We start from the raw sequence: 12,355 nt of genomic DNA, 5'->3' as shown, positions 1-12,355 counted from the left end.
GTCGGGTGAAAGCAGGCCAGAGGTGAGCAGCCTGCAGACTCATTTATTTCAGTTGGTACAGCAGCTTAAATAGCCAAGGCAGCCAATTCAGTCAAGGGGCGGTCTATGCCCTAACCAATCACAGCCTGTTGCCAGGCAGTATACGAAGCCATCCAATCACAGCCTGTTGACAGGCAGGCTCTGTTGCCAGGTGGTTTCCCAGGGGGTTTCTGAAGCCAATCCTGAGTAACTGATGCTCGCTTGCCAGTGGCCATCTTGGCATGGCCTTCTCATTCCACCATATTTCCCCCTTTTCATTTATTTTTGAGCAACGGGAGGCATGATTCTTGGCCATACCATTGTTGACCACATTTCCACGTGGTCTCCGTATGCGGCTGTGCCTGTCTTAGGTTGTCCCCCAGGGGATCTTACCCGTCATTGACTAACCAGCGCTCAAAACCGGAGACCACAGGAGTGCTTGCTCAGATGGGGGTAGGAATGAGGAACAGTGGTACTCAGGAAAGGCATGACCGCACACAGGCTGTGGGCCGTTTGAGTGGCTGACCAGAGCTAGTGAGGTACAAAACAGTAACAGGTGTGGCAATGGGCAGTTTCTCAGGGTAGGATGATAGGGCAGGTGCGTCTGCTAACAAGGCAGACTCTAAGTCTTGTTCAGCTGGTTCTTGTTGGCTGTCAGTTGCAGGCTTGATGTTTCTGGCTGGTACCCAAATGGGCTGTCCCGCATTCTCTGGAAAGACACAAGCATATCCTCGGCCCTTGGTTAGCAGAAGCCTTTTTACAGGCGTTGGAATCCAGGGCCTGAATTTTGAGTCCACTCTGACATTAACGGCAAACATACAGGTGGGATGGATTCTAGCGGCTGTCCTGAGAGCCTGGGGTGCCCGGGGACTGCCACAAATGTGGAAATCCTCACTGGGTGTGGATGGGACGACCTCGCATGGGTTATTGTCTCATTTTTGCACACACACACACATACATTCCATTTTCCCATGAACATTTTGAATTACCCTCATATTAATAAATTCTTTTTATAAAAAAATAGCTGAACTAAATCTCTCAGCATCATCTACTTAATAAACTACCATCAATTAGCAATCAGGCCATTCAAGGATAACAAATATAAAATACATTTTCTGCGTGTTATTATGGGCCATTCACAAAGCAGGGTCACATAAATGTTTTGCATACGCCAGTTTCATTTAATAATCACAGGAACCCAGCAGTGAGCCCAATTTTTCAGTTGAGGAAAGTGTCCAGCCCCTCAGGGAGTTACTGCTACCACAGGCAGCACCAGAGGCGAGGGCAGTCCAATAGCAGAAAGCTGGTTCCAAGCCTGGGCCACAGGGTCCCAATCTGTGGCTGTCACTCAGAGGGCTTAACTCACTACGCCACAGAGCTGACCTTCCAGCCTACGTTTTAAAAAGAACAAGTTAATCCCAAAGAAAATAGAGTAAGAATAAAATCCCAAAACAAACAGACTATGCCAAAGGTTAATTCTTTGAAAAGATTTAGTAAGTGGGCAACTACTGATGAAAGGCATCAAGAAAAAAGAAGAGAAAGGACCCAAATAAACAGTCAATGATAAAGAAATTCAAAGATTAGAAAAATATGGGAGTATAGTAAAAAGAATTTAATTCCAAGGTTTTTAAATATGTATCTCCTTAAGAATACGTCAAGAAGGAAAAGAAGCCCTGACTAAACCTAAAACTTTAAGAAAATCAGACTCAGCAGTGGACAGTCTCTCTCCAAGCAAAGACCAGATCCAGATGACTACACTGGCAACTTCTGCCGGATATTAAGGAAGTGGTTTTATTACTGCCAGATACTATAAGCAAGGGAACACCCTCCAATTTATTTTATAAATTTGGTTAAAACTTGATTCCAAGGTCTAATGAGGACACTATGATGAACTGTGATTGTAAAATCTAGTAGCATAGGCCGGCGCCGTGGCTTAACAGGCTAATCCTCCGCCTTGCGGCGTCGGCACACCGGGTTCTAGTCCCGGTCGGGGTGCCGGATTCTGTCCTGGTTGCCCCTCTTCCAGGCCAGCTCTCTGTTGTGGCCCGGGAGTGCAGTGGAGGATGGCCCAAGTGCTTGGGCCCTGCACCCGCATGGGAGACCAGGAGATGTACCTGGCTCCTGGCTTCGGATCAGCGTGGTGCGCCGGCCGCAGCGGCCATTGGAGGGTGAACCAACGGCGAAAAGGAAGAACTTTCTCTCTGTCTCTCTCCCTCACTATCCACTCTGCCTGTCAAAAAAAAAAAAAAAAAATCTAGTAGCATAGTTTACCACCTTAACAGATAAAGGAGAAAACTTATAGGATCATTTCAATAGAAAGAAAAGTAACTGTACAAAATTCAAGTAAATGTTAGCATAACCACAATTAAAGGAAATCGCCTTTAAAAATGCCAAACCTACAGCAGGCAACATCCTTAACGGTGAAATAACAGCCAAACTTCTCATAAAAGCAGGAGCATAACGGTGTCTGTTATTGTTGCCTCTATCGAACATTGGTCCTAATCCTTTCAATAATAAAAGAATGCTATATAGAAATTACAGGTACTGGAAAGGGAGAATCAAAACTGCCATTATTCACAAACAACATGATAATTTACATATAATAAAACATGCAGTTAATTTTTAAATTTTTTAAATTTATTTGAGGGACAGGGAGACAGATTTGTGGAAAAAGAGCAACTATCTGCTTGTTTACTCCTCAAAGTCCTGTAGTGGATGGTGACTGGGATTAAAGCCAGGATCCAGGAGCCAAGAACTCAGTCTGGGTCTTAACACTTTAGGGGCCAGAACCCAATCACCTGAGCCATCTCAGGGTGAGTGCAAGGGCCCAAGTACCCAGGTCATCAGCAGGGAGCTGGATCAGAAATGGAGCAGCCAGGACTGGAACCAGTGCCCATATGGGATGCCAGTGCTGCAGGTGGAGGCTTAATCTACTACATCACAGTACCACCCCTCCCATGTAAGGTTTTAGAATGAGAATTCAACAAGGTGTGTGGATTCAAGTGCAGTTTATAAAAATCAACTGCTTTCCTATACAACAGCAACACAGATTAGAAAATACAATTGTAGAGGGCTGGCATTATGACGCAACAGGTAAACCGCTGCTTTTGACATTGACATCTTATGTGGGTACAAGCTTGGTCTTGACTGCTCCATTTCTGTTCCAGCTCTATCTGCTAATGTGCCTGGGAAATCAGTGGAAGATAGCTCAAGTGTTTAGACCCTCTGCACCCATGTGGGATACCTGTATGTGTTTCCAAGCCACTGGTTTCAGCCTGGCCTAGACTGGCTGTTGTAGCTATTGGGGGAGTAAACCAGTGGAAGGAGGATATCTCTCTGTCTCTCCCCACTCCCCAATCCTCCCCCTCCCTCCCTCCCTCCCTCCCTCTCTCTCTCAGAAAACCGTAAGTGGAGAATTGAACAACACTTGGCAGATATCCCAGACACATACAAAATACTCCATCTAACAACAACAAAGAAATTCTTAATAAATATAAAAAAACTGCAATCATATAATATCATTTCTAGTTACACTGGGCTGAAACCAGAAATGAACAGCAAGAAAAAACAGAAAAATTCACAAATATGTGGAAATTAAACAACACATTCTTAAAGAACCAGTAGGTCAAAATTAAAAAAAAAAAAAAAGACAAGGGATGTTCAAAAATACTTGAGGCAAATAAAAAGCAACATACCAAAATGAATGGAATGCATCATAAACAGTGCTAAGATGTAAATTATAGCTGTAAATGCTTACTCTAAGAAAGAAGAAAGGAGACAGGCATTTGGCACAATAGACTGAACTCTGCTGGGGAAACCTGTATCTCATAGTGTAGTACCTAGGTTTGAATCCTGTCTCTGCTTTTGTTCCAGCTTCTTGCTACTTAATGTATACTTTAAGAAGCAGCAGGTGATGACTCAAATACTTAGGTGTCTGTTACCCATGTTAGAAACTTGGATTGAATTACAGGCCCAGCCCCAGTTCCAGCTATTGCAGGCATTTGGAGAATGAACTAGCAGATAAAAGATCTAGATCTGAAAAAAAAAAAAATCTGATGTCATGAGTCAGAAGACTTAATATTGTTCAGATTTTAACACTACCCAAAGCAATCTACATAGTCAATGCAGTATGTATGAATACTCCAAAAACAGTTTTTGAAGCAATAGTAAAACCCATTCTAAAATTCATACAGAATATCAACGGCTCCAAGGAGCTAAATCGGTTTTTTAAAGAACAAAAATATAGATCTCTCATCTTATTTCAAAACTTAGTACAGAGTTACACTAATCAAAACAACATTATACTAGCACACCAAAAAATAGATATAGAACAATAGAATAAAGGGCCTAGAAATAAAGCTCTTACGTATATAGTCAAATGATTTTTGACACAGACGCCAAGGCCATCCAGTGGGAAATGACAGTCGTTTCACTAAGTTATATTTGGAAGACTGGATATCCACATGCAAAAATAAAAAAAGGGGGGAAGGAAGGAAGGAATTGGACTGTTATATTCAAAAAACAACTCAAGGTGGATCAGAAACCCATATGTTATAGCAAAAGCTTTGCTTTTCTTTTCTTTTTTTTTTTTTTTTTTAATAAGGTTCATGTATTTGAAGGGCAGAGTTACAGAGAGGCAGGGGCAGAGAGAGAGAGAGTGAGAGCAGTCAGTCTGCCATCCACTGGTTGACTCTCAAGATGGCCTCAATAGCTGGAACTGTGCAGATCAGAAGCCTGTAGCCAAGAGCTTCTTCCAGGTCTCTCACGTGGGTGCAGGGGCCCAAGGACTTGGACCATCTTCTACTGCTTTTCCAGGCCATAGCAGAGAGCTGGATCGGAAGTGGAGAAGCTGAAACTCGAACAGGTGGCCATTTGGGATGCCAGCACTACAGGAGGCAGCTTTACCTGCTATGCCACAGTGCCAGGCCCCAAGTAAGAGTTTTAAACTCTAGGGGCCGGCACCGTGGCTCACTTGGTTAATCCTCCACCTGCGGTGCTGGCATCCCATATGGCGCCAGGTTCTAATCCCAGTTGCTCCTCTTCCAGTCCAGCTCTCTGCTGTGGCCCGGGAGGGCAGTGGAGGATGGCCCAGGTGCTTGGGCCCCTGCACCTGCATGGGAGACCAGGAGGAAGCACCTTGTTCCTGGCTTCAGATTGGCGCAGCGCCGGCCGTGGCAGCCATTAGGGGAGTGAACCAACAGAAGGAAGACCTTCTGTCTCTCTCTCGCTGTCTATAACTCTACCTGTCAAGTAAATAAATAATAAATTTTAAAAAAGAAAAAAATAGAAAATAAAAAATAAGAAGAGTTTACACTCTAAAATTTTAGAAGTAAACACAGGGGAAGAATTTAATGACATTAGATGTGGCAATGATTTTCAGTTATGACACAAAAGGCATAGGTAACAAAAGAAAATAGATAAATTAAACTTCATTAAAATGGAAAACCATTAGTGTACCAAAAGACATTATCAACAGAATGAAAGAGTGGTCAAGCAAATAGGAGAAAACATTTGCAAATCATGTACAAGATAAGCAATTACTATCAAGGATATGGAAATAACTCCTACAATTCAACAACAATAAAAAACCTGATTCAAAAATGAACCAAGAACTTGAGTAGCCATTTCTCCAAAGACAATATACAAATAGCCAATAAGCATATGGAAAACTGCTTGACATCAATAATCACAAAATAAATGTAATTCAAAATCACAGGTAGCCTACTTCACACTCATTAGGATGGCTAATATTAAAAATAACAAAAAGCACCAAGTGTTATTGAGGATGTAGGGAAATTGAAACTATTCTGCATTAGTGATAGAAATGTAAAACTGGTACAATTTCCATGGAAAAAAGTAAGACAAATCCTCAGAAAATTAAATATGGGGTTATCATATAATCTAGCAATTCTACTTCTTTGTATAGACTCAAAAGAATTGAAAGCAAATACTCAAACCTGTATTTCTCTTTCCTCCATGTTCGATCAACATCACTTACAGTAGCCAAAAGGTAGAAGTAACCTAAGTGCCCACTGATGGATGAATAGATAAACAAAATGTGGGACACACATTCAGTGGATTGTTAAGCCTCTAAAAGGAAGGGGATTTGGACACATGCTAGTACTTAACAGAACCTTGAAGACACTGTGCAAAGGGAAATAGGTCAATCACTAAAGGATGCATTGTATGCTTCCACTCACATGCAGTTCATAGAGTCAAACGCATAGAGACAGAAAGTAGAATGACGATTGCTAGGGGTTAGGTTAGGGTGAGGAGAGAATGGAGAATTACTGTTTGACAGGGACAGAGTTTCAATTTGGAGGAAAAAAGACTTCTGAGATACGGGGTGGTGATGATTTTATAACCTTGTGAATGCCCTGAACTGTACACTTAAAAATGACTAACATAGTGGCCGGCACCGCGGCTCAATAGGCTAATCCTCCACCTTGCGGCGCCTGCACACCAGGTTCTAGTCCCGGTCGGGGCACCGGATTCTGTCCCGGTTGCCCCTCTTCCAGGCCAGCTCTCTGCTGTGGCCAGGGAGTGCAGTGGAGGATGGCCCAAGTCCTTGTGCCCTGCACCCCATGGGAGACCAGGAGAAGCACCTGGCTCCTGCCATCGGATCAGCGTGGTGCGGCGGCCATTGGAGGGTGAACCAACGGCAAAAAGGAAGACCTTTCTCTCTGTCTCTCTCTCTCACTGTCCACTCTGCCTGTCAAAAATAAAAAAAAAAAAATTAAAATACAGAAAGAAACAAGTGTTTGGAAGAACTCCAATTAGGAGGGAAATAAATTCAGGATATTGTTATAGATATATAAGAAGAAAATGTAAGTAAATAGCTTTTAAATTTATCATTGTTTAAAAAAAATAAAGACAAAAAGTAGGGAATGAAAAGAAAAAGAATAAAAGGAATGACAGAGACAATGAGAAAAATATATACATAACGTTCTAAAACTAGAACTCTGGGTGATGGGAACCAACATATTTCAGAGAAGAACTGAAGAAAGTTGAGAGAATACTAAGTTATTTGTAGTGTTTGAGGGAAGACATTGATTCACTTGGGAGACTGAAAAATAGAAACCAGCAAGATAGATCTTAATACTTATTCTTTTTTTTTAACTTTTATTTAATGAATATAAATTTCCAATGTACAGCTTATGGATTACAATGGCTTCCCCCTCCCATAACTTCCCTCCCACCTGCAACCCCCCCCTCCCGTTCCCTCTCCCTTTCCATTCATATCAAGATTCATTTTCAATTCTCTTTATATACAGAAGATCAATTTAGTATATATTAAGTAAAGATTTCAATAGTTTGCACCCACATAGAAACACAAAGTGAAACATACTGTTTGAGTACTAGTTATAGCATTAAATCACAATGTACAGCACATTAAGGACAGAGATCCCACATGAGGAGCAAGTGCACAGTGACTCCTGTTGTTGACCCAACAGATTGACACTCTAGTTTATGGCGCCAGTAACCATAAATCTTATACTTATTCTTAATACTTATTCTTAATATTAAGAATAACTCACTGGAAGGACACAATTAACACATAACTCTCAAACTAGCATTAGAAATTTTTAGATAGCAGGAAGACGACAGGAAAAAATGGAAGAACAAATAATACCTTAAATGGGTATATGAAATTCAGAAATAAATTTTGATGTAACAACAATCACAGAGAATGTAAGCGTGAACTTACTGTATTAAAAAATACAGTAAATAGAGGTTTGGGACACTTAAAATGACAGAGAGGGGTGGAAATTAAGAGCATTGGAAGAATGTGCAAAAAATCTCAACAGCGGACAGTTAGCCCGAGACCCTGGCGGCCGCGCAGCCCGGTGCGCTGCGGGGCGGCGGAGTCCGCTCGCCCGCGCCCGCGCGCGCCAGGAGCGAGCACACGGGATGGGTGGACGCCCCCAGCCCCGGCGTTGAAGCCATCCACGCAGGAGCCAGGTCAGGGGGCGCAGGGGTCTCCCCTCCCGGCAGCCCTGCCCGGCAGGTGCCCGGCAGGTGCGGCGGGGCTTGGGACCGGGGTGGGGGGCGCTGGCCACTCGCCGACGCGGCTGAAACTCCCCGCCACGTCCTCACTTGCCGATCTTTTCGGCCGGCTGCGGCTCCAGGAGGCCGCACATCTGGACGACGCGGGCCCGGGCCACTTCCCCAAACTGGCCCACGGCGCCTGCGGCTCGTCCTCCTCACCTCCTCCGCGCCGGCCGGCGGCGAGCGGCCCGGGCAGGCGCTGCTGAGGCCTGCGCCGCGGCGGGGCTGACCGGCGGGGCTGTTTCACGGGGTGCGGCGCGGGCGGCCGCAGTCGGAGGCTGAGGTGCGGGAGCCGCGGGGCGCCGCGGCTGCGGGCAGCCGTCCTCAGCCCCGGGTCGCGGCGCGGCCCCGCCCCCTCGCCGCCGCCCCGCCCACCCCGCGTCCTCCGCGGCCCCCTCCCGGCGGCCGCCCCTCCCGAGGGCCGGGACCGCGCCTCAGACCGTGAGGGAGCTGCTCGTTGGCGCGGTTGTCTGCGGGACGCGCGCGGGCGGTGGGCGGGGAGGCCGCCGAGACTGCCTAGCTGGCCGGGGGTCGTGCGGGTGCCCCCCCACTGGTTGCAGGTGCAGGGGTTTCCGGCTAGAACGCTTGGCTCCTCCGTGCAGAGAAAACCCGGCCCTCAGCCTGCTGACATCCCATTCGGACACTGTGTTTCTGATTTGGAAGACCTGCGGGCTACAAACCATTCTGACCTCCGATTCCCAAACCTCGGAAGAATGAACTGACCCGCTGGGGGAGGTTGTTTTCAGTCAGTCCAAGACACCTTTTGGGTAAGGATCTTCCTCTCAGTCCTTTTCCTCACACTACACAGGTGCAAATGCTGGACAGGTTGAAAGAAGCTATTATTGACTCCAGAATCAGACAAAAAAAATATTGGTAATGACCTGGCTGTATATTGCATGAGAATACTCTCCTCTCTCCCACTCTTATCTTAGCCTTCTAGTGTTGCTATGAAATTTCAAAAGTGGAGCCTTACAAACATTACACATAAAATTATCGACCGGAATAAGGTGTACTGAATTCTGATCTGAAAATTACTAAAACTACCAAGCAGACACTGGGTACATATGTCATTTGTGACCAATATTTTCCTCAGAAACCTATCAAGGTTGAATGTGGATTAAGTGATTAGTCCTTAACACCCCCTTGAACACTTCCACATAGATTTCATGCAATTACCATCACCTTACCTAGAGAATTTCAATGAATATCTCCAGTAGTAGAAAAATACTTCACTGAAACTCATTGTGAAGATTTGAAAAATCCTACCACTTATTCAAAAGGTCCACCAATCATATGATCTACTGTTAACTTTGAAATTCTGCAGAACAAATGTTATTTTAAAAGGTTCTAGTCCTGGTTGGGGTGCCAGTTCTGTCCCAGTTGCTCCTCTTACAGTCCAGCTCTCTGGTGTGGCCTGGGAAGGCAGTGGAGGATGGCCCAAGTGCTTGGGCCCTGCACCCACATGGGAGACCAGGAGGAAGCACCCAGCTCCTGGCTTCAGATCGGCATAGCACGCCGGCCGTAGCGGCCATTTGGAGGGTGAACCAACAGAAGGAAGACCTTTCTCTCTCTGTCTCTCTCAGTCAAAAAAAAAAAAAAAAAAAAGTAACCACCATATTTAGTAGTGAAAGCCTGATTTTAAAAAAAATTAAATTAAATTAAAAAAGGAAAATTAGCAGAACTCTCTCAGAAACCCTCAAAGTCCTGTGACCAAAGTTGTTGTTGGCCTTAGTGACCATGGATGAATTCTTACTGGAGTTCACTGACTTTCCCTCCATGAGTTAGTGATTGGCCACCCTACACATCTCATAATATGATCCTAGATCTTATCTTATATTCTGTTAAAAACATACATGGAGGCCGGCACTGTGGCTCAACAGGCTAATCCTCCGCCTAGCGGCGCCGGCACACCAGGTTCTAGTCCCGGTCGGGGTGCCGGATTCTGTCCTGATTACCCCCTTCCAGGCCAGCTCTCTGCTGTGGCCAGGGAGTGCAGTGGAGGATGGCCCAAGTGCTTGGGCCCTGCACCCCATGGGAGACCAGGAGAAGCACCTGGCTCCTGCCTTCAGATCAGCGCAGTGCACTGGCCGCAGCGCGCCAGCCGTGGCAGCCATTGGAGGATGAACCAACAGAAAAGGAAGACCTTTGTCTCTCTCTCTCAATGTCCACGCTGCCTGTCAAAAATAAAAAAAATAAAACCATACATGGAGGGGCCGGCGCCGTGGTGTAGCCGGAGCTGAGTCAATCTGAAGCCAGGAGACAGAAGCCTCTTTCAGGTCTCTCATGTGGGGACAGAGGCCCAAGGACTTGGGCCATCCTCTACTGGCTTTTCCAGGCCACAGCAGAGAGCAGGACCAGAAGTGGAACAACTGGGACTTGAACTGGAGCCCATATGGGATGCCAGCACTGCAGGTGGTGGCTTTATCCACTACACCACAGCACCAGCTGTTGGCAGCCATCTGGGGAGTGAACCAGTGGATGGAAAACCTCTCTCTCTCTGTCTTTGCTTCTCTGTAACTCTGCCTTTCAAATAAATAAATAAATCTCTTTAAAAATTAAATATATGGCTAAATAGTTAAAGGGACTGATATTATCATCTTGCTGTTTATCATTCCTCAGTATCTTTCTAACCAACTAATTAAACTAAAACCCAGAGACTTGGTAGTCTTCTGGGAGAGATACAAGCTCTCAAGTCCAGCGAAAAGGGTTCCATTACAGCCTGCTGACCAACAATACCATGCTTTATCTTTAAGATGTTGATCCTTGGATTTGAGACTCTGAATAAAAATGAAATCAAAAGTCCTTAGACACTGGACAGTGATCCAAATCAAGGCACTCGACTTTATTTTCAATGTAATCTTCTGAAGATACCTGCTGACCCCAACACCCCTAGACCAAACAGACATGGCAACATGAGGCAGACAGCTCCCATCCAAAATATCAGGAAGTCTCTCAAATCCCTGGAACCTTTACTTGCTGTGCATTCTTTGCGTGCTTGCATTCTTTATAACCCTAGCGACTGACTTTCGTCTTTGCAGTTTTAAGGTCTTGGCTTTCTGATGGATATGTTGTCTCTCTTAACTGTGGGACTTCTGTTACCCTATTCTTTTTCTAAACATGTTTTTGAAAGGCAGAGTTATATAGAGAGAAGGAAAGAGAGAGAGAGAGAGAGAGAGAGAGAGAGAGATCTTCCATCTGCTGATTTGCTCCCCAAATGGCCGCAAGAGCCATGGCTGGGCCAGACCAAAGCCAGAAGCCTGGAACTCCATCTGGGCCTCCCGCATGGGTGGCAGGGTTCCAAGCCTTTGAGTCATCTTCTACTGCTTCCCCAGGCACATTAGAAGGAGTTAGATCAAAAGTGGAGTAGCCAGAATTCAAATCAGCACTCATGGGATGCCAGCATTATAGGTGGTGGCTTAATCCACCATGCCACAATGCTGGCCTCCAATGCCCTATTCTTGATACTGATATTTGTACCCCTCCTCACTTAAGGTGAGTACAATATTTGGTTATAAATCAACTATGATTTACCTTAAAAATGTCATTGAACCATCTGTTGGGTTCGGGTCCACTTTCATTTGGGCAGTAGTCACTTTCTTTTGATTGCTACCAATTTCCTTTGGGTAATATGTAATAGTCTTTAGTTACTTAAAGGAATCAGTACAGTTCCTAAATAAGTAGACTCAGATGCTGTATGACATTTTGTAAGGCAAATTCCATAGCAGACCAAAGAGCCAAAACTCTAAATTCTCACCTCACAACTAGGAAGAGAGATTTCTTTTATAAGAGCCCACTTTTATAACCATGTTTTCATATAAATAGAGCTGAGTAAGAAACTAAGAAATTAGTACACAACTGGAAGATGCTTCATTTTTATAAACCCTATGAGGAAGATACACAACTGAAACACAAGTTTACTCTCTTCCACCACAGTTGTACTGGCTGATCTTTAAATTCCATCAGCTGGTGCCACATGCTTAATTTACAATTGTGTGGCAAACCAGGCAACCTCGTAGGATCTCTTGGGTACTCTCCCCAGTGACTATTTTAGGATTTTCAGAGTGAAACCTCTTGGTTACCACCTGCAAATCAAAGAAGGACTTGCTTTCTTGGTAAACTGATGCCTACTTTCAGAATACTTTCAAATATCACTTTAGGTATATTTTAGCCTACCAGTTTATATTCTCAGAAAAATATATACATCTCTTTATACAAATTAATTTGGGATGGTATGGTGGCATAGCAGGTAAAGCCACCACCTACAATGCCAGCATCCCATATGGATGCC

General features: G+C 44.8%; 1 long non-coding RNA gene across 2 annotated transcripts in view; it reads right to left on the bottom strand.

Annotated features, from left to right (window-relative positions):
* The window catches only part of LOC133766548 (uncharacterized), a 52,287-nt gene extending 49,773 nt beyond the window's left edge, over positions 1-2,514 (bottom strand). For both annotated transcript variants that reach the window (XR_009866721.1, XR_009866720.1), the window contains exon 1: positions 2,415-2,514. This is a non-coding gene — a long non-coding RNA (uncharacterized LOC133766548). The remainder of the gene's footprint in view (positions 1-2,414) is intronic.
* Between the last annotated feature and the right edge of the window lie 9,841 nt (positions 2,515-12,355).

Source organism: Lepus europaeus, chromosome 9, assembly GCF_033115175.1.
Source record: "Lepus europaeus isolate LE1 chromosome 9, mLepTim1.pri, whole genome shotgun sequence".
NCBI lineage: Eukaryota > Metazoa > Chordata > Mammalia > Lagomorpha > Leporidae > Lepus > Lepus europaeus.
Note: the sequence above shows the minus strand (reverse complement) of the source record. Positions and strands in the feature narration are given on the sequence as shown.